This window comes from Panthera pardus, unplaced genomic scaffold (genome assembly GCF_024362965.1).
Source record: "Panthera pardus isolate Hobbes unplaced genomic scaffold, ASM2436296v1 HiC_scaffold_10, whole genome shotgun sequence".
Lineage (NCBI taxonomy): Eukaryota > Metazoa > Chordata > Mammalia > Carnivora > Felidae > Panthera > Panthera pardus.
The window spans coordinates 61,795,914-61,822,457 of NW_026526655.1; the positions used below are offsets into that span (position 1 = coordinate 61,795,914).

Here is a 26,544-nt window from a genome sequence, read left to right on the forward strand (position 1 = left end):
TTTCACTTAGCATCACACTCTCCAGTTCCATCCACGTTGCTACAAAGGGCCACATTTCATTCTTTCTCATTGCCACGTAGTATTCCATTGTGTATATAAACCACAATTTCTTTATCCATTCGTCAGTTGATGGACATTTAGGCTCGTTCCACAATTTGGCTATTGTTGAGAGTGCTGCTATAAACATTGGGGTGCAAGTGCCCCTATGCATCAGCACTCCTGTATCCCTTGTTTTTTATATGTGATAAAATACACATAACATAAAGTCTATCGTCTTAACCATTTCTAAGTGTACTGCTCAGTGATATTAAGTACATTCATATTGTTGTGCAAACACACAACACATTGAGTATTTCTGTACTTTCTGGTATTGCAGAATGTTCCAGTCTTATCTTGTGTTTTTTCTGTTTTAGCCCTAGAATCAGCCCATTCCTCCAAGTCCAGCTTCCTTTAATTGGAGAATGATATTTAAAAACCAAGATCAGGGCTCTGGGTGTGTTCCTTGCTATTGAAGTGTCACTGCTTCTAGATGTTCTCCTCAGACAGAGCTAGGAAACATGAAAATATATTGATCTATAAGTATTTAATATAGTTAAGATAATTAAATATCTATAATTATTTCTATGTCTATCTGTGTCTATATTAAACTGAATATGAGGCCACACCGTCTCTGACTCTAATTGAGCCCCACAGGATTCATTTTAGCACTTTCCCTCTGCTTATTTGTAACTTCTTTGTCTGACAGTGAGAGACCTAGCTCTCATTATCTACCATTTATGTACTTATTTTTTCAACTTCACTATACATATGAAATAGTTTCAGAATTGTTAATATTTACTCCTATAAGAAGCAAATTTATCAACTAGCGTACCATATTTATATAGTTTTCTCTCTTTAGCTTTATGATTTCCAGTCAAAACACCATTTTCCAAAGTCATTTAGGTCAGCTCCATTTTACTTCCCTACCCTCTTCAGTGTGATCTATGAAGATAAATGATATGTATGTCAGATATATACAATCTTCACCTGTACAATAAGTTAGATTCATTAGCTCCAGTCGACATTCCATCCTAGGATTCCCTGACATTATGGTGTGATTTTCTTCTGATTTGCATACATCGTAATTCACTCTTTATGATGTACAGTTCTATGGGTTTTTACAAATGCATGCGTCTACCATCGTATTACCATACAGAACATTTCCATCTCCCTAAAAATTTCCTTGGGTGATACACCACTTCCCCTTCTTTTAACCTCTGGCAACCACTAATCGGTTTTCCAATGTTATAGTTTTGCCTTTCCCAGAATATCATATGAATGGAATTATACATTGCGTAGACCTTTGGTCTGGCTTCGTTCACTTAGCAAAATCCATTTAAGAGTCATGCATACTGTGTGTGTCTGTAGGTCATTCCTTTTTATTACTGAATAGTATCCCATTCTACGGATGTACCCTAATTTGTTTTCCATTTACTTAAAGGGCATCTTGATTGCTCCCAGTTTTTGACAAGTATCAATAAAAGTGCTATAAGCTTTCACATATAGATTTTGTGAGAACATGAATTTTCACGGGTAAATACCTAGGCGTGGGTTTGTTGGATTGTATGGTAGATTTCTGTTGAACTTGATAAGAATCTGATACTGTCTTCCAAGGGGTCTGCACTACTTTGCATTCCCACTAGCTATGAACATGCATTCCTGTTGTTCTGCATTCTCACCGGCATCTGGTATTGTCAGTTTGGGGATTTTAAACATTCTATTAGTTATGTAGTAGCATCTCGTTATGGTTTAAATTTGCATTTCCCTAATGACAAATGCTATTGAATATCTTTTCATATACTTACATACCATCCATATATCTTCCTTGGAAAAGTGTCTGTTCATATATTTTGTCCATTTTAAAATTATTTCTTTTCATACTGTTGAGTTTTAAGCGGTCTTTATAAGAATAAAGATCTGGATGTGAATCCCTACCAAAAATGTGACTTACACTCAGGTTTTGGCTTGTCTTTTCATTCTCTTGTCAACCACAGACATTTTTCATTTTTATAAAGTCCAATTTAGCACTTTTTTTTATGTATCGCACTTTTGGCATTATATCTAAAAACTTATCACCAAACCCGAGGTCACACAAATTTTCTGCTATGTTTTCTAAAAGTTTTATAGTTTTACATTTTACATTTAGGTCTATGATCCATTTTGAGTTACATGAGGTGTATTTTGAGGCCCACTTTTTGTGTGTGTCTGGACATCCAAATGTCCCAGCATGGTATGGTGAAATGACTGTCCTTTCTCCACTGAATTGTCTTGGCACTTTTGTCAAAGAGAATCTCTAGAGCTGGGTATGATCTTTCCAGCAAACAAACTCAGTGCTAAGGCCCTAAATGTAGTAATGCCCTGGCATTTCTTTGAGGTTTCCATCACCTTTATTACCACATGTAGTTTTTAACTAAAACCTCTATTTCTCAAGGTAGCCTGTTTTGTTGTTGTTGTTTGGTTTTGCTTTTGTAGGTAAAAGAATTCCCAGGTCTATTTCTTTCATCTGCCTCCTAGCAGTGAGTCTTTCCTGCAACTTTGTGGGTCTCTAATTTTAAGGAACGAGTGCTCAGGTTAATTATTACCTGTGGATCCTTTGAAGATAAAAGGTGCTGGTAAGTAGTGCCAGTGAGTAGTGCAGTTAGAACAATATTGACTTTATGATACCTGCTTTACTTCCCTGATGGGTTTTTTTTTCCTTGATATTGTAGAGAGATGGAAATTTAGGAGTTGTACCGAATTACTCCCTCAGAACACAGAAGAGGTTGGTGGACTTCTGCATGGTCCTGGGTGATAGAGAGGAATCAATCTTGCCTTCCCAGGCAAATTTATTTCTCCATGCCCCTGCTCTTGATCATGGGACAATGTAAATCATGTCGTTAAAGCACAATGTGGACAGTGGTGTTGGGGTGATTGTTGACAGTCTCTGTGTAAATATCACAGTGTGTCAAGGGGCTTTCAGGGACTTACAAGGGGTTGATAACACATTATTCCTCATTTCCCCCTGGAAATAACCTAAGGAGATAGCTGTTTCATGTGAAGAAAAATTCTTTTTCCCTCATGATACTTAAATCACACATGGGTGAGATAGTCATCCTTAGTCAAATTGCTTTCCAGCTGTGGAGCTGTGAAATCAAACCTGTCATGTGCTTTCAAAATTAATCAAGGATTGGCAAACTTTTTCTGTAAAAGAGCAGATAGCAAATATTTTAGGCTTTGCAGCCCCTACATCTCTATAGCAATTACTTAACTCTGCCATTGTATACAGTGAAGACAGCAATTAACAATAAGTAAATGAGTGGGTGTGGCTGTGTTCCAATGAAACTTTGTTCACAAAAGCAGCATGCACTGGACTTGGCCCACAGTCGATAGTTTGCTGACCCCTGAACTAGACAAATCAATTTGCCTAGTTAAAAAAAAAGTCTCAGTTTTTATTGGGATCTTGTTAAATTTATAGAGTAGAGAGAAGTTAAACACCACACATCCAGTGATCTCACTCCTAGATATTTACAGAAGATGAATGCCTAGACAAAATGTTCATACAAAACCTAAACACAAATGTTTACAAAAGCTTTATTTATAATCATCAAGACTGGAAACAACCCAGGGGCTCCTGGGTGGCTCAGTCTGTTGAATGCCCGACTTTTGATTTTGGCTCAGGTCATAATCCCAGGGTTGTGGGATGAAGCCTCATGTCAGGCTCTGCATTTAGTGTGGAGTCTGCTTAAGAGTCTCTCTCACTCTCAATCTCTCTCTCTCTCTCTCTCTCCCTCTGCCCCTCTCCCCTGCTTGTGTGCACTTGCTCTCTCTTTAAAAAAAAAAAAAAAGACGGAAAACAACACAATGTCCATCAACTGATAAATCACTAAACAAATTGTGGTGCATCTAAACAATGGAATATCACTCAGAAATAAAAAGGAACAAACTACTGTTAAAACATAATACTCAAAAGTATTATGTTAAGTGAAAGAAGCCAAACATAAAAGCAACATGCTATGTAGGGTCTATGTATAGGTCATTCTAGGTAAAGCAAAATTATAGGGACAGAAAACATTAGTCCTTGCCAGGACATGGAAGTGGGGGAAGGGAATTAATTATAATTCCTGATTAAAGTGTCAGCTTGGCCACAAGCATACGTATTTCCATCTTATATGAATCTAACTGCACAGGAATATCTTTTATAACAGTTGGACTTTTTTGACTGAAACTTATTGTTTTATTAGAAAATTTAAATTCTTGGGGTGCCTGGGTGGCTCAGTAGGTTAAAGTGTCTGACTTCAGCTCAGGTCATGATCTCACAGTTCGTGGGTTCAAGCCTCCTGTCGGGCTCTGTGCTGACAGCTCAGAACCTGGAACCTGCTTCAGATTCTGTGTGTGTCTCTCTCTCTCTGCTCCTCCCCCACTTGTGCTCTGTCTCTGTCTCTCAAAAAAAAAAAAAATTTAAAAAATCAAAAAAAAAAATAAAGTAGATGGGAGAAAATCAAGAAACTGTTTATAGAGGACGTAACCATGGTTGTGATTCAAAACAAGCTAAATGTATTTCTATATATAATGGGTCTCTCTCTATAAGAGGTTGGGTAATGCTTCTGTGACTTCCCAAATCAGGATGAGTTTGGGTGTATGGGTTGGGGAAGGACTTGGGAGAGGTGGATTCCTCTGTGTAATGAGGTGAAGAATTAGAATACTGGGGAAGGGTGGGGAGCAGGAGGAGAGAAGAGATTAACATTGGCATGGGGGACATGTGAATGGGTGGAGGAAGAAGATCTGAGAGCCCTTAGGGCAGAGCACCCTAAAAGGGTCTCCCTCTGACTCTGAGTGCTCTGCATTCAACCAACTAATTGTCTAACCAATCAAGCAGGCTTTGAGGGTCAGAGTTGTCCAAGTAGGGACAGGAGGGTCCACACCCCCAGGGAGTTTGTGTCCCCAGCCAGCACCTTCCAGCATTAGCCAAGGATATCATGTTCCTTAGGACACCCCCACCATTGCCCTACACTCTGTTTCTGGGGATGTGTCTCTATCAGTCAGCCAGGAAGTGCTTCTTCAGCCCTATTTTGGAGGAAAATTTCTTTCAATGAGACAGTTCAGTTCAGGTAGAGAAAATAGATGAGTTCTCATGCTAGTATATCCTTTGAACAGTATATATCATAACCAAGGACATGTATTCTTTCTAAATATATCTGATTCTTCCAATGAAAGAGTGAGGTCTTCCCTCTGTGCCATGTTAGGGGTATAGGATCAGTATATCCTAGGAGTTTGGGCTTAGAGGAAGGAAGGGGCTAGCTTAAGCTGTGAGTGCCTGCTTTGCCTTCTAAAAGGTGACAAGGGGAATGGAGCGAGATTGACAGTGGTATTGCACACCCGTCCCCGTCCTGAGGTCTTCATTTGTGCCAGCTCAGCTGTCCTATTTAAAAAACACTTTGTGTTTTCATAATACATTTACAAAAATACACCAAAATAAAGCAAAACCAAAACAAAATTACTCTAAAAGCATTCAAGGGCTTGTCAAAGTGAAAAACAAACAGACAAACAAACAATAAAGAGTCCACCCTAACAACTTGCTCTTTGATAGGTATGAATGGGAACATTTTCCTAAAATCAATGATACTTGTCTTTTGGAAACAGTTGCTAATGTCCAGTGGAGTCAGAGCAGTTAGATATTGGGTGAAGGGTGTACCTGAAAGAGGACTTCAACTACCTCCATTCTGACCTCAGTCTGTACTTTCTAAGTGATTAAGTTATTCTTTCCAGCTTATCACTTAACTCAGGCAAAAGACTCCACAGTGAAGCATCCCATATGGGAACCAAAACTACCCCTTAAGCAATAACAACCGACCTGACCTGACCTGACGTGACTGACCCCAAGACAATGATCAACCCGACTTTTACTGCCTACATCTATGTTATGTACCCACTGACCTTTGTCCCACATTTTCTTTATATAAACCTAGAAGGTATTTTCAGCACTTTGGAGACTGTCTTTGCGAAGTCTTCCTGGTGCTGGCCTCACTGAAATAAATGCCTGTCTGGTGTCACCACCACTTATCTTGGATCTTGTCAGCAGCAAGTGGCCGAACCTGGTCCGTTTGGGACCTCTGGAGCCAGGATCTCTTGCACCCCTGTACCCCAGTTACAGATCTATGGAGGTGCTGATGTGGTAGACCCTGGGTTAGCCAGGGCAGGGCCAAGAATAGGGTAAGAGCTGCTTAAGGATCTATTGTGTCTTTGCTGTTAACCTCTCTGGGAACTGAACTTGGAATTCTACAACGAGTTCTCCCCACCAGGTGTGTATCTTGAGGAGGGGAAGCCCCACCCAAGGGAGGCTCTTCCTGGTACATGGCTTGATGACATCACTGCAGGGCAAAGGGATTGCTTGACCACCTCCGGTGGAAATGTTCATGGTGCAGCCACACAGCAACTGGGGGAGAGTGAGGGAAAAGCTGGGGATAGAGGTAATGGTAAAGGAAGAAAAATAATAAAGGCATGAAAGGCAAGAATGATCTAGTTGGTGGGGAAGAATAGAAGTGCTCCTGTCATCTCTAACCCTGAACACCCCCTGCACACACATACACACAACTTAACTCAGGCTTTGGATCCTTGAGACTGATCAGCACACTGAGATAGTGGAAGTACTTAGCATTTCTCTTCGATCATAAAGAGAATGTTTGATCATAAAGGAATGTTGTCAGGCCATCAACTTCTTTGGGGAGGGTAACTTTAGTCCCTTCCTTCTAAAGGGGAACAGAATTTGCTGAATTTGATCACTACTGTTTTGTTAGGACTGGCTGTCCCACATGGAAACCCATAAATGCCAGAACCTGGCGATGATGGAGATGACTCACAGGCACCATCTTTGCTCTCGATGTTTCCTGCTGAGAAGACCCCTCTTTCTTTAGTGAACACTGCTCATCTTTCAAACTGAGCTCAAGCATCACTACAGGAAGCCTTCCTTGACCATCTGACTAAAAATCCTGTTTACTAGATTTTTATATGATAAAAGTGACACGTGCTTACTTTAAAATGATACAAAGATATATAATTAAAATAATAAAAAGTCCACTAACTCTTGCTCTCGAACTCTACTCCTCTGAGATAACCAATGTTGAGCTTGGTACGTATAGTTCCACTTCTTTCCTTGCCAAATATAAACTGATACACACCTATGTACAAACACTTGCTTGTTCTTTTCCTCCCCCCACTTGCCGCCCCCACACAAAGTCACATTATACCAGGACTCTGCAGTTTGCTTTCCCTTTTCCTTTCTTTAATAATATCACATAGACATTTTCTATTTTAATAGCAATGTCGCAGCTCACAATTTGATACTTGTTACAATGCCTGATTTTAATTTTTTAAAAAAACCTGCTGTACTGTCTAAGACTTCTGAAACAAGATGATTGCCAGTGGTATCTTATTTCTGCTTTACATGGAAATGTAGTAAACAATTTATTTAATATGATGTTTGTTTTTAGTTTTTGCTAACTAATCTTTATCATGGGTGAGATGGAATCCTGCTAATCCCACTTCAAATTTGTATTAGGAGAAGCTGCAGAATTTTTTCAAGTGACTTTTTGACATATTTCCATTTTACCCATTTTACCCTTTTCTATGTAACTTATTATGTTTATAAGTTTAAAAAATTTTTTTAAATGTTTTTAAGTTAAAAAAATTTTTTTAAATTTTTATGCGTTTTGCATTCTTGGAATAAATCTTTGTGGTCGCGGTATCATTTTGTGAATTTACCGCTGAGTTACATTTGCAATACACTATTTTACTTGTTTAGAAAATTTAAATCTATATAACTGAAATTGCTCTGTAGGTTTTTTCTATTTGTCAAGCTCTGTGCCTCTCTAGCATCCTAGTCATAACTCTATCATAGTACTTATTACCTTGATGAAAACTGTGTATCTAACTGTCTATGCATCAACAACCAGAGAACGGGGAGGAGGTCATATTCAGCTTTCTGTCCTTTGTGCCAAGCACAATGCCTAGGGCATGGTAGAAGCTTGAGGCATCTGTGTTGAATGAAGGAATGAAAAGCTTTTAGAAATATTTTCCTTTAATTTTAATACTGTATGTAGTTTGCCATATGCTATCTTTAGATTTCTTTTGTTCCAATGCCAGTAATGTCCACGTTTCTATCCTTACTAGTTCCCTTGCAGAAATACCATCACCGAATACAACACTGCACTTAAAATGAATAAACTAGGGCCACATGTATCAGCACGGATAGATCTCAAAAGTATAAGGCTAAACAAAAAAAGCAAGGATATGTATAGCATGACACTGTTTAGAGTTTTAAAAATGCAAACAATACCATGCGCTTGTGCTGGTTGTGTACTGTTGGCTTTCAACCCCACTGCGAGCCTTTCTGGGAACTCTTCTGGATGGCAAGGGGTCGGCAACCTGTGAACCGCATGTCACAGGCTCCAGTGAGGTTTTGCCAGGGCAAAGCATTGACAGGAGACTAAAAAACAGAAGAAAGGGAGAAGTCACTTTTCTGTCTGTGCAGGTTGTGTGTTTCCAGCAATGGCAGCACCAGCAAAAGGAGGAGGTGACTGAAAATGGGCATTTCAGTAGTATCGGGGGCTATTTTAGCAGCAGCAGTGCCAACCTGTAACAACCCAATGAGAAGGAAACCAAGTGAATAGCTACTCTGATCCCATTCTCCTCTTCCCCTCTACCTCTCACCAGTACTTCCCACAGGCCAAAACCAACCGGAAGTCAGAGATCAAGAGAGTACAGTGAGACAGTATAGCTCAGTTTTCTGAGCACAAAGAAACATGGAGAACGGATCTGGGGGTGGGGGGCAAGTGGATGAAACTAAACGCTATCCCATATGCTTCTCCAGCCCTTTCTATACCTTTGTAATTCTATTAAATCTCCCTTTGTGTGTAACACATAGAGTGGTTTCTATTTTCCTGACTGGACAGTAACTGATTTAGTCTAGTTTAGGGATACCAACATATACAGCAAAGGAAAAATAACTTGCATAGGAATAATAAACTCCATGTTCAAGATAATAGTTACTTCTCAATGGAAGAAAACAGAATGGAATTGGGGACAAATACACAGGCAGCATCCTGTATATCTGAAATATTTAATTTCTTAAGCTGGAAGTGGAAACTATGGATATTTTTAATGTTATTCTGTTTGTTATATTATTCTCTATTTTTTATATGCCAGAACTATTTAGCCATCCTAATGATTACATATGTGTGTGTATATATATGAATAAGCCAATGAATAAACAAATGAAAACACCTGACTCTGAATTCTGACTCTATCATTTAATAGTTATTTGAACTGAGGTAAGTTAAGCTACTTAAGTCTCTTGAGTCTTTGCATGCTCATCCATAAGGCTAAGAACATACCTTACGAGACTATTGTGATAAGTGGAAGAATATATGTAAAAAGGCCCTAGCACAGTGCCTAATACAGGACAAGCCCTTAGCAGATCATAGTTTCCTTCTTCCTGAACTTTCAGGAAGAATAAGGCCTTGATTTTGATAAATTTCAACAAGTGTGCTATGTCTCAAGGAGGTGTTTTCTTTCTTTTCTTTCTTTTAAAGCCTTTTTTAAAGGAACTCTTTCATGTTCCTTCTCTGATCATAAGAGTGGTGGTTGTCCAATGTAGAAAATTTGAAAAATACATAAACATATAAGGATGAAAATAAAAATGCACTGTAGTTCTGCCCCTCATAAACTGTTATAACTGTATACAAGTATTCAAATTAGAATAATACTATATAGTTCTGTGACCTGGTTCTTTTTTTTTAGCTTGTATATTTCTATTTTTATTGAGAACTTTTAACAACTTTCTTGTTTTGGGGGAGGCAGTGTCATCTAGTTGACGGAACGAGGGGGCCGGGTATAGAATTTGACAGTTATTACCAGTTGGCTGGTGACCTTTAGCAACTCACCCACTGATTTTATGTGAGGGCAGAGGAGTTTCACAAAAAGAAGAGATGAGGTGTGATATTTAAGGCGTTAAAGCCTCAGTCTACCTGGTTTTATAGCTTTAATTTTTACAAAGAATTTGAATATATCAGTATAGCTTATTTCTTTTTTAAGGCGAAAGAAAAATACAAGGAGAAAAAAGTCAGTAGTATGAACTGAAGAACAATCCATGCAAAAGCTGAAAATTATCAACTGTTATCATCTTAACTTTGAGTTATCCCAACACTTTAAAAAAATCTTTGGTTTGTTTTTCTTTCCTAATAAGGATTACTAGTAACATTAACCATTTATTATTTGGGAGATCATGAAAATTTAAGGTAAATACAATCTATTTTCTTTAGCTGGAAAAGAAATTGCTTTATAACGAATGAATTTACACAACAGTATCATTAAATACGGGGACTTTAAAGAGACAAATAATATATTGAACTATTTTAGAAAGTACACACAGGACAAACACATATTTTATCTGAATATATTCTAATGGCTACTTTTTAAGAAATTTTAAACATTCTGCCATTTATTTCACTGACCTATTGTTGACAGTGGCTGATGAAATTTTCATTTTTTGCATGTATTGCTTGCTGGGTTTCCTTCATCACAAGCTCGATCTTTGTCTTTTCTTTTTTTTTAATTTTATTTTTTATTTTTTAAAATTTACATCCCAATTAGTTAGCATATAGTGCAACAATGATTTCAGGAGTAGGTTCCTTAGTGCCCCTTACCCATTTAGCCCATCCGCCTTCCCACAACCCCTCCCGTAACCCTCGGTTTGTTCTCCATATTTATGAGTCTCTTCTGTTTTGTCCCCCTCACTGTTTTTATATTATTTTTGTTTCCCTTCCCTTATGTTCATCTGTTTTGTCTCTTAAAGTCCTCATATGAGTGAAGTCATATGATTTTTGTCTTTCTCTAATTTCACTTAGCATAATACCCTCCAGTTCCATCCATGTAGTTGCAAATGGCAAGATTTCATTCTTTTTGATTGCCAAGTAATACTCCATTGTATATATAGACCACATCTTCTTTATCTATTCATCCATCAGTGGACATTTGGGCTCTTTCCATACTTTGGCTATTGTTGATAGTGCAGCTATAAACAGGGGGGTGCATGTGTCCCTTCGAAACAGCACACCTGTATCCTGTGGACAAATGCCTAGTAGTGCAATTGCTGGGTCATAGGGTAGTTCTATTTTTAGTTTTTTGAGGAACCTCCATGCTGTTTTCCAGAGTGGCTGCACCAGCTTGCATTCCCATGTGACATGGTTCTTTAACTTCACAAGATAAACATTTTCCTGTATCAAATATTTTATGATGTCACTTCTGCTGGCTGTGTAATATTCAAGGGGTTGGGATGTTTAGATTTTTCTAATATTTCACTAATATAATTAATTGTGCAATGAACTTCCTTGTTGATAAACCTTTCCCACATTTCTCACTATTTCCTTGGACAAAATACTTGTGGAAATCCTGGTCAAATTGTATGTGCACTTGATGACATCTTATGGCTATGGCTATCTTGTTTTCCAGAAAGACTGTAAAGAAAGTAAGAAAAATTGTACCAATTTATACTGCCTCTAGCAATGCTGGAGAGCACTACTTTTCCACATCAGGAAGATACTTTTAAAAAGAGAAGTTGGAACAGACATGGACTTACCAGTGGAATCTATAGCAATAATTCCAACTGGCTTAATGTTTAAAGAATACCAGCAAAGTGCCATAACTATACAGAGGAAAGGACTTCCACGGGCCACTGAAATCTAATTTTAACAGGTTGCCACACAGAGGGATCCCAGTCGAAGTTTTAAGTGTCAATTGCTATCTGGAATCAACTATAAACATGGACACCAGTTGGATGTGATTTGGGAACCAGCTAATCTGTGGATTTTCTAAATCCAGACCTGATAGTGATACAGTTGGGAAATAATGCAGAACAAGACAAGCACTCTGCTCCTGGCCAAGGCCTGCGACTTCGATTTCCTGTGTCTTGAACGTTCACCTCTAACCTTTCCCCTGCCTCCAATTTGAAGGGCCTGAGACCCACTCTGAAGTGGTTAAATCAGAAAAAAAGGAAGATAGCAAAAAGCATCAGCTAATAAGAGCTTCCACTCTTTGTTAATTAATTTCTGCAACTCTAACCCTCTGGCATCTGCCAGCTTCACTCTGTATTGGAGCCAATGAATTTCAAAAATAATTAAAGTTAATGAACTGCTCTTTGTGATAGGACCCTGAAAACTTAACAGCCATAATTAGTAGGAAGTGCAAAGTGGGGAAAGCGTCACTTGCTGATAAACAGAATTTCCTCATCTTGTTGATACAAGAGTCCTGGCCATATGTGAAAGTGATGCTCTATTGAGTCAAAGGAGATGTATGACTGGGTTTACAAATTGAAAGTAAATGAAGGACAAGTACTGATCTTGAAAATGATCTCCCTAGGCTAAAATCAGACCCCTCTCCCAACATTCCACAATTATTGTATCAAAATGTCAGTAAGAATTCATGCATGATAAAGTGTCCAGCAACCTTAGAGGGTCAGTCATCCCAGCCAAAGTAGGGCATCGAACTTTCCATCCTTTAGTAACCAAAACAAACAGGAAAATTAATGAGTGCTGAGAAGTCAAACACTAAATTGATGGTAGCTCTCTGAATTCAGTTTGGGAAGGATTTTTCAGTGTGAATTTCTTTAAAGCAAATGCAAATAAAGAGTCTGGAAATAGTGGGAAAAGCTCCATGGCTGGAAGGAAGTGACACATCTGAGCAGGTGGAACCTCACCTAGATGTGGGGTTTCCCAAGGGATTATACACATGCCTGCATTCTACTGTAAGGCGATTTTATTTATTTATTTTTAAAGATTTTACTGTTAAGTGATCTGTACACCCAGCGTGGGGCTTGAACTCACAACCCAAGAACAAGAGTTGCATGCTCCACCAACTGAGCCAGCCAGGCTCCCCAGTAAGATGACTTTACATGGTAAATGGTCAAACATGTTTTTTCAGCTTAATAGTTACAGATTAATTGTAATTCATATTTAAACCATTCAACTAGCACGGCAAAACCTTCATTTCACAAGTGAACTTTTTCTTTCAAAATGAACACATTTAGGGGTCCCTGGGTGGCTCAGTTGGTTAAGCAGCCGGCTCTTGCTTTTGGCTCAGGTCATGATCTCACAGTTTCATGAGTTCGAGCCTTGCATCAGGCTCTGTACTGACAGAGCCTACTTGAAATTCTTCCTCTCTGCCCCTCCCCCACTTGTGCTCTCTCAAAATTGATAAGCTTAGAAAAATAAAATCATTAAAAAAATGTATCTCAGTTGAAAACATGAGATGAGTTTAAAAACTAAATATGAATGCAGGTAGAATTTGGTTCTGCCAAAATTTGAAAATCTGGAATGCTGTGGGAAATTTCAAGGTAGCTACTTTATAATCTTCTTTCTTGAGCTTTAAGATGTACATGTCATCAAATCTAAGGATATCTCGAGTATAAAATGAACCGTTATGAAGAAACAAGAAAATGCTGCCAACTAACTTACGGCCCATGTGCTCTGAGCACTTAGAATTTTATTTTATGTGTAACGAAAGCTCACTTTCAGACTTACTTGTCATTATTTTTTTTTACAGCTGGAACGCTTCACAAATTTGCGTGTCGTCCTTGCGCAGGGGCCGTGCTCATCTTCTCTGTATCGTTTCAATTTTAGTGTATGTGCTGCCGAAGCGAGCGCAGCCATTTCTTTTTTAGTCACATATTACAGCGGTGTTTCTGTGCCTTCCTGTATGTGTAGTAAAGTAGGTTTTCATTTAGTCCATGCCACATTATGATCATTTTGAAGATGTTTTAACAATAAACCTCAAGTCCTGTGGTACTGACAATGCACATAACTCTAGGGAAGGGACAGCCAAGCACCTAAGACCACATTTTTGCACACAGAGGCAATGGCGCTGGCAATGCGTCTTTGCTGCACCTGATTTCAGAGGAATAAAAAGGCGGGAAAAAATGTGCGTCTTAGAATAGGTAACATGCACTAACACCTTCTTCAAGGTGCTCCTTAAAGGTCCCTGGGGATTGTTTCCTTTCTTAGGTCCGGGCTTTTTCCAGGAGCAGAGATCACCAACAGAGGTGAGGTAATTCAGAAAGCCTTAGAGGAAATAATGAGTTGGATGTCAGAACGCTGAGATACTTCCTACTATCTTGTGCTGCATGGGGTCCTAACTCAGTCAATAGCCAGGCTGGCGCAACTAGGCGACTTCATGCAACAAATCATCACTCAATTGTGATGAATGTGTCAAATTCCCAATTAATTCAAGGGTAGAGCTTATGTAGGATTCACCTCTGTGGCTTCATCACCCACCATGCATTGCACAATATAGGTAATAGATGAAAGACGGTTGACAAGACTGCTAGTTGTAGACAATTCATAATTCCTCAGTGAAATAATAATGATCTTTCAGTAGTGATATCCTCTAATAACTGTTCACTGTGAGTGGAATTGTGAGAACTTATGATGAGCCGAAGCACTGTTCTAATTGCTTTACATTTCTTCAATTCTTTTGCTTTTTCTTCAATTTTTTTGTTTTTATTTATTTTTAAAAATTTTGTAGGGGCGCCTGGGTGGCTCAGTCGGTTGAGCGTCCGACTTCAGCTCAGGTCGCGATCTCACGGTTAGTGAGTTCGAGCCCCGCGTCAGGCTCTGGGCTGATGGCTCAGAGTCTGGAGACTGCTTCCGATTCTGTGTCTCCCTCTCTCTCCCATTCATGCTCTGTCTCTCTCTGTCTCAAAAATAAATAAACATTAAAAAAAAATTTAAAAAAAAATTTTGTAATTTTTTTTTTGAAAGAGACAGAGACAGAGTGTGAGTGGGGGTGGGGCCAAGAGAGAGGGAGACACAGAATCCAAAGCAGGCTCCAGGCCCTGAGCGGTCAGCACAGAGCCTGACGCCGGGCTCGAACTCACGAGCCGTGAGATCATGACCTGAGCTGAAGTCGGATGCTTCACCGACTGAGCCACCCAGGCACCCCTAACTGCCTCACATTTCTTAATTAATTTACTACCTAACAATCCCCAAATTAGATACTATTATTATCTTGATTTTACATATGAGGAAGCTGAGGCACAGAGTCATCAGTTAACTCGCCCAGTTGTGACATTTCAGAGCTAGATTTGAACTCAGGCAATTTGGCTTCGCATTCATGCACTTAACCATTATACTTTATTGCCTCTACCATATAATGCTTTACAGCTGTAATAAAAGAATAAAAGCAAATAGAATTCTCTAAACCTGCAGATACTTAGTAAATGTATAAAGTAAACCATGCTCTCTGGATTCTCCATAAACACTTATTTACTGATCATTCAGAGAATGAGGCAGTAAGAAGTACTCCATGCCATGTTAAAATTAACGATAACAAAACCCATGCCATCAGCGAATGCACTGAAAAAGGATGGAAGACTGATCTTAAGACTGTGACCATGAAGTTAAGGCAAAATGTCAAACCAAGGCAAAAAGTTTCGGGCTCTCCAAAAAGCACCTATAGTGGATACACTAACTCAGCATGTAAAAATCCTCACATGTGCCAGCCGAGGGTAAAGTTCAGGCCTCCTTTTGACCACACAAGCCCTGGGACAGTATTTGGAATTTAGTGAGCTACAGCAATGAATTACCTCGAACTGAAATCAGATATGACGAAGTCTCATCATTGTTTGAATCCCGGCAGACTGTAGTGAATACTGTGTTAGGGAAGTTAATTAAACCAAGAAATTGAATTTTTCTTTTTTAAAGAAATGGCCATTGGGTGTTAATCAGCTATAAAGAAGAAAGCAGAAAGCCAAGGGGATCTGTAAAAGAGCTTTGCCCTGTAAGCACAGTTACCTCACCTCTGACCTCCATAACTGGCAAAGAATTTGGCTCTGGCAATATTCTTTGTGAAGCGAGCGGCTTGAATCACTGCCACCAGCCAATGAGTTTTCTCTACTCCAAATGAATTCTCCTGAACCACTGAAACTAAGGTCTATGTTCCTGAATGGCTATTATTTGGAAGATTTCTAGAGATACTGCAAAATCTGCTCCTGACCCCCACCCCCTTGCCTGGAAGCTGCAAGTCATGGTATTTAGCCTCTGCTCCAATGGAACAAAACACAGAGAGGAAAAACTGGCTGGGCAAGTGATACACCCAGGGTGAAAATGGAAACTGCCTCGAAAAATTATGAAGACACACCCAAAATGAGCAAGTAATAAAGAAGGAGGGACTTATTTACTGTGCTACCTCTTACCTTTGAGAGAATCCACATGGCTGAAGTCCTGATTTTTTATTGCACCAGGGTGTGGTATTTTGGGGACAGGCAAGGAAGAGCAGCTGAATTCTACCGAGTCTGAAATCTTCTCTGAGTCAACTGTAGTGAATTACTGACCAGCTACCACAGGGTCATATTCAGAAGTTTCCATTTCTCTCATGTCAATAGTCTGGAGATCGTCATAAAATATTGTAATATACATTTACCGTAAAAACTGATAGACGTTCCACTACCATTGCTAGTCCCATCCACTACTACTCAAAACAGTCTGTTAATAGTTTGCCTTTTGTGAAAACATATTCCCATATGGTGAGTTGGCTGACCAAGCGTTCTAGCACTTTCCCAGCCCCAAGGAAACCATTTAAGGCATCGTTGCAAATCGTCATGTCATCTCCAGGTCCTGTCTAGTCACAAGGTTCTATCAGAACAACATATCACTTGGAGAAGTATTCAACTCATCCATTCAGATCCCATCCCATTTAGTGTTCTGACTACGCATTCTGTTTCAAATGAAATTAAATACTCCCTAGTCTGCTGCTGAATGCTAAAAATGGAATCCTTTTGAAGAAACAAAAAACAGATAGTTATATAGGTAAAAATATTATTGTAGTTTGTTTATTTTTAAATGTTTGTTTGAGAGAGCATGCACAAGCGGGAGTGGGAGAGGGAGAGAGAGACTCCCAAGCAGGCTCTGTGATGTGGGGCCTGATCTCACAAACCATAAGATCATGACCTGAATCAAAATTCAGAGTTGGATGCTTAACAGACTGAGCCACCCAGGCGCCCCTGTAGTGTATTAATTTATTTTGGCAAGTGCAGTTCCTGGCTCATTGTAAATACTCAAATATTTATCAAATAACTAAAGCATAAATATGTGGTGGATATTGAATGCAGCTGGACATTTTGTGTACCTCCTCCTCCCCATCTATCACTCATTGTGTCCTAGTCACTTTTTCTACGTGACGGCTCCTGGACTGCTCTGAATCGCCCTGTGTCCTGACCCTACTGTGACAACCAAGGTTTAGGTAGTCACCTAAGGGCTCCTTCCTTTCCCTCACATCCACAGGGGTACCGATTTGACATCTCCCTCCTCTGTGTGTCTGCAGCATGTTACCTAGGGGCTGGGAGTGCCAGGGGCCATGTGGGAGCACATGGGTTTGCCTGCCTTCCTTGGGGACTCCCTCCCTCTTCGCCCATTCACCTGTCATGTCTCATCCATCTTCTGTGTTAAGGTGGCAGCAGCTATGCCTATACAAGAGACCCCAGACATAGTCCCAACAGAAAAAAGTGGACATAGGACATAGACCGTTTTCTAGGGAAAATACACAAATCTCCAAGAAAAATACAAAGAACAAATCCCACTTTTTGCCAAAGAATGAAAAATTAAAAGGAATAGGATATACCTATCAGAAAAACAAGCAATAAAAGGAACGAGAGAGAGGATGGGGAAAGGCATTCTTACATTTGAGGAAAGTAAATTCATACAACTTACTCAAGGATGACTTGGAACATGTATAAAATCCTTAAAAGAAGGGTAGTGTCAAACTCAGGAACTTCATTTCTAGGAATTATCTGAAGGAAAAAGACATTACACGAGATGTGCAGTTGACCATTGAACAATATAGGTTTAAACTGCATGGATCCACTTACATGTGGGTTTTTTTTCAATAACTACAATACTATAAATGTACTTTCTAGCCCTTACAATTTTCTTAATAACACTTTTCCTCTAGCTTACTTTATTGTAAGAATACATCTAGTACATATAATACAAATATGTGTTAATCAACAGTCTACATTACCAGTAGGCTTCCAGTCAACAGCAGGCTATTAGTAATTAAGTTTTAGGGGGCCAAAAACAATATGTGGATTTTGAGCAAGGAGTTGATGCCCCTAACTCCTGCATTATTCAGGGTCAACTATACATATATGGATTTCAATACAGCAATATTTACAATAGCAAAAAACAGAAGTTTAGTTAAACAAATTGTGCTACATTCTGAGAATTCTGTGTGATCATTAACATGATGATGTGTGTGTGTGTGTGTGTGTGTGTGTGTGTGTGTATATATATATATATATATATATATATATATATATATATCTCCATACATATTTGACACAGAGAAATGTTTTGAATATCGTGTTCAGTGAAAAAGCAGACCACAGAACAGGTGATTGGATGTGATATTTTTGCAAAAAGATTTCTAGCATGTTTATGCTTATTTAAAAGTCTGTAGGAAGGGCACCTAAGTGGCTCAGTTGGTTAAGCATCCAACTTCAGCTCAGGTCATGGTCTCGTGGTTCACAAGTTCAAGCCCTGCGTCGGGCTCTGTGCTGACAGCTCAGAGCCTGGAGCCTGCTTCGGATTCTGTGTCTCCTTCTCTTTCTGCCCCTTCCCTGCTCATGCTCTGTCTCTTTCTCTCTCTCCCTCTCTCTCTCTCTCTCTCTCTCTCAAAAATAAATTAAAAACATTAAAAAATTTTTTTTAAAGTATGTAGGAAAAATATAAAATACGAACAGTGGTGAGAATATGGAAATTTACATTTTAACCTTTCTGCTAATATACATTTGTGCTTTTGGCAAAGTATGTGTTTTATTTCAGCAATAAAAAGTAATTGCTCATGCGGAGCAAAATGTTTTCATTTTTCTATTCCCAATAAGAAAACCCACAAAATTACAGTATTTTAAGCTGAAAGCGTTAATACTTTAACCACTTATTTTACAAATAAGTGGACTGAGGCCCTGAGAAATTAACTGACTTGCCCAAAGGTGTCATCCCGGGCCACTTCAAGGTGAGGGACAGAGTCAGAATCTGAACCCAGAGCAGTTCATTGCTCCTCCTAAAGCAACACGGTATTTCTGAAGAGGACTCAAGCACAGAAGTGTTACCAGGAGGGCTGAGTGGCAGCCCAGTCTGTGGGCACAAGCAGTCACTGGCTCTCAGTAGATCTTGAAAATGGCCCAGAACACAGCCTGCTGAGTAGCTGGAAGAAAACTTTCAGAGCATGAAAAATGTTCCACCAGTCTGGCTGACAAGCTGTATTTTCCCATTTGGTAGGTGAAATCTTCTCCAGAAAATGCCATATTATAAAGAGCTCCTTTCTCTGAGGTGTGAATGATGTCTTTCATGAGGAAGGCTCTAAGGTGATAAACTGGATGCCAAGAATAATTAAGCAAGCCCCACGGCCAGGAGAAGACTAAATGCACGAGTCTCCATTCAGTGCAGGTTGTATCAAATGGACAGAGCAGCTGATATCAGTTAAAGAAAAGAGTAATTAAAGATTCTTACGCTGCTCTTGCCAAAAGGTTAGCTCTTAAGGTGACGCCGAGAGACCTCACTACTTCAGTCAGTACTGGGATCTGAACAACACTCTGAATTGAGTCCTGAATCTTTACATCTATAGAGGGGGCAATTAGCCTGCTTGCAGTGGAGCTTTTTAGACAGCAGTTGCTCCCCTGGTGCCTTCACTCAGCCTCCCTTAGGCTTCCTCCAGGAACGTGGACCAAAATCCAGTAAGATTTAAAATCATTTTCTTCTGGTCAGGAAAGGGCGATACTACCATCTTTGAGCTGGTTAACAGAATATTTTCAGTTCAGTAACACCCTCAGTTACTGAGCTGATCTGGCTACTATATATTTTTCCTGAACTGGTTTTATGTACTTTTTCTTTGAATGGATCTCTACTCCTTGCTTTCCATGGGGCCCTGGGCTAAGAAGGCTCAAGAGCTTACCAAAATGTGAATCTATTAGTGGACTAGATTGGGCTGCATGTAACAGAAGAATGCATAATATCTGCCTCAGATGGAGAACAGTTTCTGGTCTGGAATAGACCCTCTATTTTTTATTTGCTATATTCATCAAAGTGGCTTCTATTCTCAATGCCATCTCATGATCCAATATAACTGAGAGAGCTCCATCCATTTCAACCCATTCCAGGCAGCAGAAAGGATGAAGAACAGAAATTACATGAAAATAAGTTCTAGTGGAACCTTGCTAGCCTGGTCTTCTTGAGGTGACTTTGACCCTACGTTCTCCGATCCAGAATGTATTTCTCTGGCATTTTAACTTTTAAAAGGCAGACATGTCCCTCACTTCCCATTTCTGACACCTTACTCTAGTCCTGAAATACTACAATGAGAATTATCTTAGAAGAAATGATCACCTTTGCCTCTCTCTAGGTTGCAGGCCAGGATTCCTCCAACTTGTCCTAATGCATCTCAAACAGCCCAGAACTGTCAGTGCAAAATAAACCATCCCTAAAGAAGTAGAATGTTATTCCTCCTCTCTCCACTTTTCATGAAGTCCTGATTTCACTGAAAAAGCCCATTAGAGGTGGACAGGTAAACTTCCTTTTCCCCATACTTAACATAATAAAGAACTTCCTCATATTTAATCTAAATCCCTCAAATACAAGTCAAACCAATTTTATGTTTTCTCTTCCTTGAAAATGGAGACCACTTAGCCACCTTATACCTAAATCTTAGAAATAAGATTTTAGTTAATAGGTGAGATGTGTGGATTTAGATTTCTACTTTTTGGGGAGAGGATTGCAAGGAATTATGGTATTTTAAAAATACTATTTAATAAGTTAGAAAACACGTTGGAAATAGATCTATAATGAAAACAGATCTATAAGCACTGTACTCCCATGGCTTAAAAACTCGTGCAAACATTTGAAGATATCATGGTCCGCTCTTGTAGTTATGACTTATAGAAAGGAATAGATTGCCTGCTTCCAGGTCATGCTAATACAACTTCTCTAGGAATCAGTGATAGATATTCCATGCCTGGTCTGGTTTATCTGTGATAAGAATTTAGTATACTGGAAAATTTATGCACCTAAGATTTTAATTAAAAATAGAATTGTGAGGAGCAAAAAAACCAAAAAACAAAAAACCCCAAAAAACGTGGGAGGAACTGTGCCATAATGAAAAAGAGTATGATTTTTAGAGCCAAAGAGCCATGGATTCAAATCCTAGTTCGGCCACCTAATGGCTGTATAGTTCTGAGCAAGTCACTTAGTTTTTCTGAGCCTCAGTTTCTTCATCTGCCTAATGGTGTCAATCATAACTGTCCTGCAGGTGTGGGGAAAAGTCTGGGAAGGATATTGCACTAAGGTGACGGAATGCAAATGGCTTACTCCATAAATGTTTCTAGATTCTTAAACTAGGGACATGATAGGCTTCACGAGGACTGGGCAGTGTTTTCTTAGGGACAAGCTGGTCAAATCAAGAATATTTCAGGGGCGCCTTGGTGGTTCATTCGGTTAAGCATCCGACTTCGGCTCAGTTCACGATCTCACAGTCTGTGAGTTCGAGCCCTGCGTTGGGCTCTGTGCTGACAGCTCGGAGCCTAAAGCCTGCTTTGGATTCTGTGTCTCCCTTTCTCTGCCCCTCCCCTGTTCACACTCTGTCTCCCTCTCTCTCTCAAAAATAAATAAACATTAAAAAATATTTTTAAGGGGCGCCTGGGTGGCTCAGTTGGTTAGGCGGCCGACTTCGGCTCAGGTCATGATCTCACGGTCTGTGAGTTCGAGCCCCGCGTCGGGCTCTGTGCTGACAGCTCGGAGCCTGGAGCCTGTTTCAGATTCTGTGTCTCCCTCTCTCTGACCCTCCCCCGTTCATGCTCTGTCTCTGTCTCAAAAATAAATAAACGTTAAAAAAAATTAAAAAAAGTATTTTTTAAGAACATTTCACACTACTGAGGAGGAAATAAAGAAAAGCCAAGATAAAACTGAAAAACAAACTCTGTGAAAGGCATCAGGAACTTCTGTTTCGTTTTGAATTCCTTCATCAAGGGGAATTCCCTTCAGACAGGAAAGAAGGATGGGACAAATTCTGACATCAGGAAAGGCGCTCAATTAGGGGAGAAGAGCTTATTGGGCTCACCCAGCTCAGTGGTTCTCTGTCCCGCTGCACCCAAGGATCATCTGGGGGGCTTACAACTATTGATGCTTGAGCCTCGACCAGAGATTCTGATTCTCTGCACCCTGGGAATTAGATTTTTAAAAACCTCAGTCCTCTTTTCAATGGCTTTTACCTCTGCTGGCACACTAGCATCACCTGGGGGTGCTTAAAAAAGCAATACCCTGCTGATACTCTCTCCCCCCGCCCCCCAAGATGTGGATTCAATTGGCCTGTGAAGGGGCCCAAGCACAGGTAGTTTTAAAGCTGTGATTCTAATGATTCAGGTGATTCTAATGTGCAGCCAGGGTTGAAATCCAGTGACCTAGATGCTCTAAATTAGCTTGAATGACCTAACCTGGATGAGTTCCAGAATACCGAAAACACTTGCAAATGAAATCGCTGAACCCCTTTGCCATCTTTAAGGAAGTGTGAAGAATGTGTTGGAAGAATATTTGGGGTGGTTTTTGAAAGACTCAAGAAGGGCAAATGTGATCCCAATTTTCCAAAAGTCAAAAAAAAAAAAAAAAAAAAAAAAAGAAAGGTACTCTAATCTGTAGTTCTGGCAATTTGGTGTTAAGCCCAGGCAATATTTCTTTTCATTAAAATAGTTTATCAATAGCGATCAATACGAGCTTGCACAGATTCAGCAAGAAAGAGACACATCAAACTACTGTATTTCTTATTTCCACAAAAGTGCCTGACTTTTAGATAAGGGGCATGTATGTATCAACTCATTAAAGGTACAAAGGATAAAGGTCCCCCTTTATGTTCAAAGGCCCCCAGTGGATGCCTGAAACTGTGGATAGTACCGGACCCATATATGCTATGTTTCTTCCTATATATACATGCCTGTGATAAAAAAATAATTTATAAATTAGATACAGTAAAAGGTTAACATATCTAATAATAAAATAGAACAATTATAACAATATAGTGTCATAAAGGTTACACGAATGTGATCTCTCTCTCTCTCTCTCAAAATATCTTATTAGGGGCGCCTGGGTGGCGCAGTCGGTTAAGCGTCCGACTTCAGCCAGGTCACGATCTTGCGGTCCGTGAGTCCGTGAGTTCGAGCCCCGCGTCAGGCTCTGGGCTGATGGCTCGGAGCCTGGAGCCTGTTTCCGATTCTGTGTCTCCCTCTCTCTCTGCCCCTCCCCCGCTCATGCTGTGTCTCTCTCTGTCCCAAAAATAAATAAAAAACGTTGAAAAAAAAAAATTAAAAAATATCTTATTATACGGTACTCACCCTTGTGATGATGTGAGCTGATAAGATGCCTATTTGATGAGATGGAGTGAAGTGAATGATGTAGGCATTGTGACATAGCGTTAGGTTGCTATTGACATGACAATACGTCCGGAGAAGGATCATCTGCTTCTGGACTGTGGTTGACTGCCAGTAACTGAAACTGCAAAAAGCAAATCCTCAGATAAATGGGGACTACTACATGTGGCAAAATTGTGTGTGTGTGTGTGTGTGTGTGTGTGTGTGTGTGTTGTTAAGGTGAAGAACCAATATCCATGCTTCTCAAACTTGATTGTGCAGTGAATCCCCTGAGCCTCTTGTTAAAATGCAGATTCTGATTCTGGAGGTCTGCAGTGGGGCCCGAGAAGCTGCATTTTAACCAGCTTCGTGGTGTTGCACAAGTCCACGTGCCACACTTTGAGTAGCAAGGGTGTAGCCTGCGTGACAGTAGTTAGGTGGGTTAGCAAGCAACTGAACAGCTATATCAAAAGAAGATTGGTCAGTGGGTCAATGTCATTCTGGAGGAAGGTTTCTGCACTTGGGATATACTTTTGTTTAAGAATATTAATAGTGGCTTAGACATTTTTTGGCTGCTTATCACATTTTCAGATGACGTAGGAGAGCTGGTTGGCATGGAGCTGGAAGAGCTAATGACAGAATCAGCATCCAAATAGCTTTCAACAGGGTCCTTTTTCTCTGACCCAGCACGAATAGATGGTTCATGTCACATTCTTTTACAACGTGCTTTCCAATTGGCCATATTACTAACTAGATGAGTGGACTTAGGTAAATCAGTTAACCTCTTGAACTCCTAGGCTCCTCATCTGTAAAATAAATGGGATTATTAGCTGGAATTCTGTTAGCTGCATGTGGCAGGAAACTCACTCAAATTAGTTTAAGGAAAAAAAAAAACACATGTGTTGGCTTCTTCCAGCACAGTTAAGCCCAATAGGTCAAATTATGTTATCAAGATACTCTCTCACTCTGTCTTTCTCTCTCTCCATGTTTTTGGCTACTTGCAGTCTTTGTCATGCCAAGGGAAGAGATTTATTCTCTTTCACAAGATCTAGCTATCATAGAAAAGACACAGAAGAGTCCTCTGTGGGTCACATACCCACTTCTGCACCAATCACTGAGGCCAGACGGATGGTGTACCAGAATTGATTCAGTTGCTGGTGGCCCAATTCTATGGAAGAAGGGGAGGAAGGAAGTTTCCTGACAGAGGGACAGCTGGGCAGCACCTCCAACTGTGTCTACTTCAGCCTTTCTAGCCATCTTATCAGTCTGTCATGTCGTCCATACCGCCAGTAGATTTTCTATAGGGGGTCCTTCCACCACCTAGAGTCTTCTAGAAGTAGATGAGACTCTGGTCACAGGAATTCTGAAAGTCTAGTAGGTCTTGCTACAAAGGCCTCAAGAAAGGACTCGTGAAGCATTTTATGGGGTGCTTTTGGAGACCGTTAAATAAAATGGTTTTGTCATAAAGTGGTTGGAGTTTATCAGTTGAATAAAAGTATAAGAGGGCCATTTCAGCGAGCCGGCTGGTGGAAGTCTTATTAACATTAGAAACAGGAGCCAATACTAGCAGCGAGACAAAATATGAACAAAGATCTTAATAGACTGAAAACGGCGGTTCCCAGGGCAACCTACCAGTGAAAGGCAGGAGCTTTTACTTCGAGTTAGCTGCCACAGAAAATGAGCGTGGCAGAGACTGTCTTGATGCTGTCACTGTGGCTGTTCGCAGGCAGGGACTTCTCTTCTTCCAGCAGGGAGGTCAGGACGGTGGGCACTTATTGTAGCTATACCCAAGAGTTGCAGGAAGGTAACTTGACGAGGTGCAGCCTAGGACACTGCATTTCAGAAGCCCTGGCCTTGGCTCTGGATTTCAGTGTCGGCCCTGGCCTTGGCTGAGGTATTTAAAATGGGGAGAGAATCTTTCATTCACCCCCTGGAGGTAATTTTACAGAGCAGTTGGCACTGGGAAAGGTAGCACAGGGATGGCACAAGATCACGTCATAAAAATAAGCTTTGCCCAGACATGCACTAAAGGTGAGAGGAGGAGAAAGGGGAAAGGAGATTCACAGGACTGAAAGCAAACTTGGAATCCCTGACACTAGCCTGGGGTCAGCGCCTATGAGAAGCATCGCCCTGCATAAAAAATGTCTGGGCAAAGTCTAGGAAGGCCTAGTTTAGAAGGGAAAAAAGTTGGGGCACCTGGATGGCTCAGTCGGTCTAGCGTCTGACTTTGGCTCAGGTCATGACCTCATGGTTTGTGTGAATTCAAGCCCTGCACGGGGCTCTCTGCTGTCAGCACAGAGCCCTCTTGGGGATCCTCTGTCCCCCCCCCCCATATCTCTGCCCCTCCCCCATTCACGGGCGCATGTGTGCATGTGTGCGTGTGCGTGCACCCTCTCTAAAATAAACAAACATTAAAAGGGAAAACAGTAGAGGAGAAATACTGTTTTCAAGTACTTACAAGTAAGAAATCTTTTAATGGGCTTCATCTATAGAAAATAGAGATTTTCTGAGAAGTGGGCCACAGTAATACATTCTAGTCCAGGGTCAGGTTACTGAAAAGAGATGCCGGGATGATCAGAGCACCATACGGAGGACTTTGAAGGGAGGATGGAGCTGTGTTCGTTTTGGGTGCGGTGAGGGGGGCTGGCTTCCTTTGAATCATCTCTGTGGCCTTACTGTACTTTCACATCACAAACAAAATCTCAGAAATCTTCCCTTCAATTTCACTTATTGTTCTTCTAATGCCATTCAGGAGGCAAGGCAATCCATCTAATTAAGTGTACTTGTATATGCAGGTGTTCCCATTAGAGAACTAAAAATCGATGGCAGATTGTGTTAATTTTCACAGCCAACGATATTGGCCCACATTATTGGACTGTTATTATAGTTAGTTTGCTCTCTGTTTATCTGTTGCTGACTTTTTTTTTAATGATAGCATCAAATGTAATTATCAAGTAATCTTCAGGGCATAAAAAGGAGCTTCATTCAACTCCTCTGTAATAACAGTCATTACTGTACTCTCTAAAAACAATTGGCTAGTTACTTGCAGCTTCCAAAGAGCTCCCCAATCCGGAAAACTGCAAATTATATAGTAA

General features: G+C 40.2%; 1 long non-coding RNA gene and 1 other non-coding gene across 2 annotated transcripts; both read right to left on the bottom strand.

Moving 5' to 3' along the window:
- Positions 1-480: 480 nt before the first annotated feature.
- LOC109272855 (uncharacterized) lies at positions 481-23,587 on the bottom strand. The gene is made up of 3 exons (XR_002082624.2): positions 23,435-23,587; positions 8,351-8,500; positions 481-548 (listed from the first exon to the last, which is right to left on the bottom strand). It is a non-coding gene; the product is annotated as an uncharacterized LOC109272855 (long non-coding RNA).
- LOC128772619 (U6 spliceosomal RNA) lies at positions 13,606-13,712 on the bottom strand. Its single transcript, XR_008416796.1, has one exon. It is a non-coding gene; the product is annotated as a U6 spliceosomal RNA (small nuclear RNA).
- Positions 23,588-26,544: the final 2,957 nt, after the last annotated feature.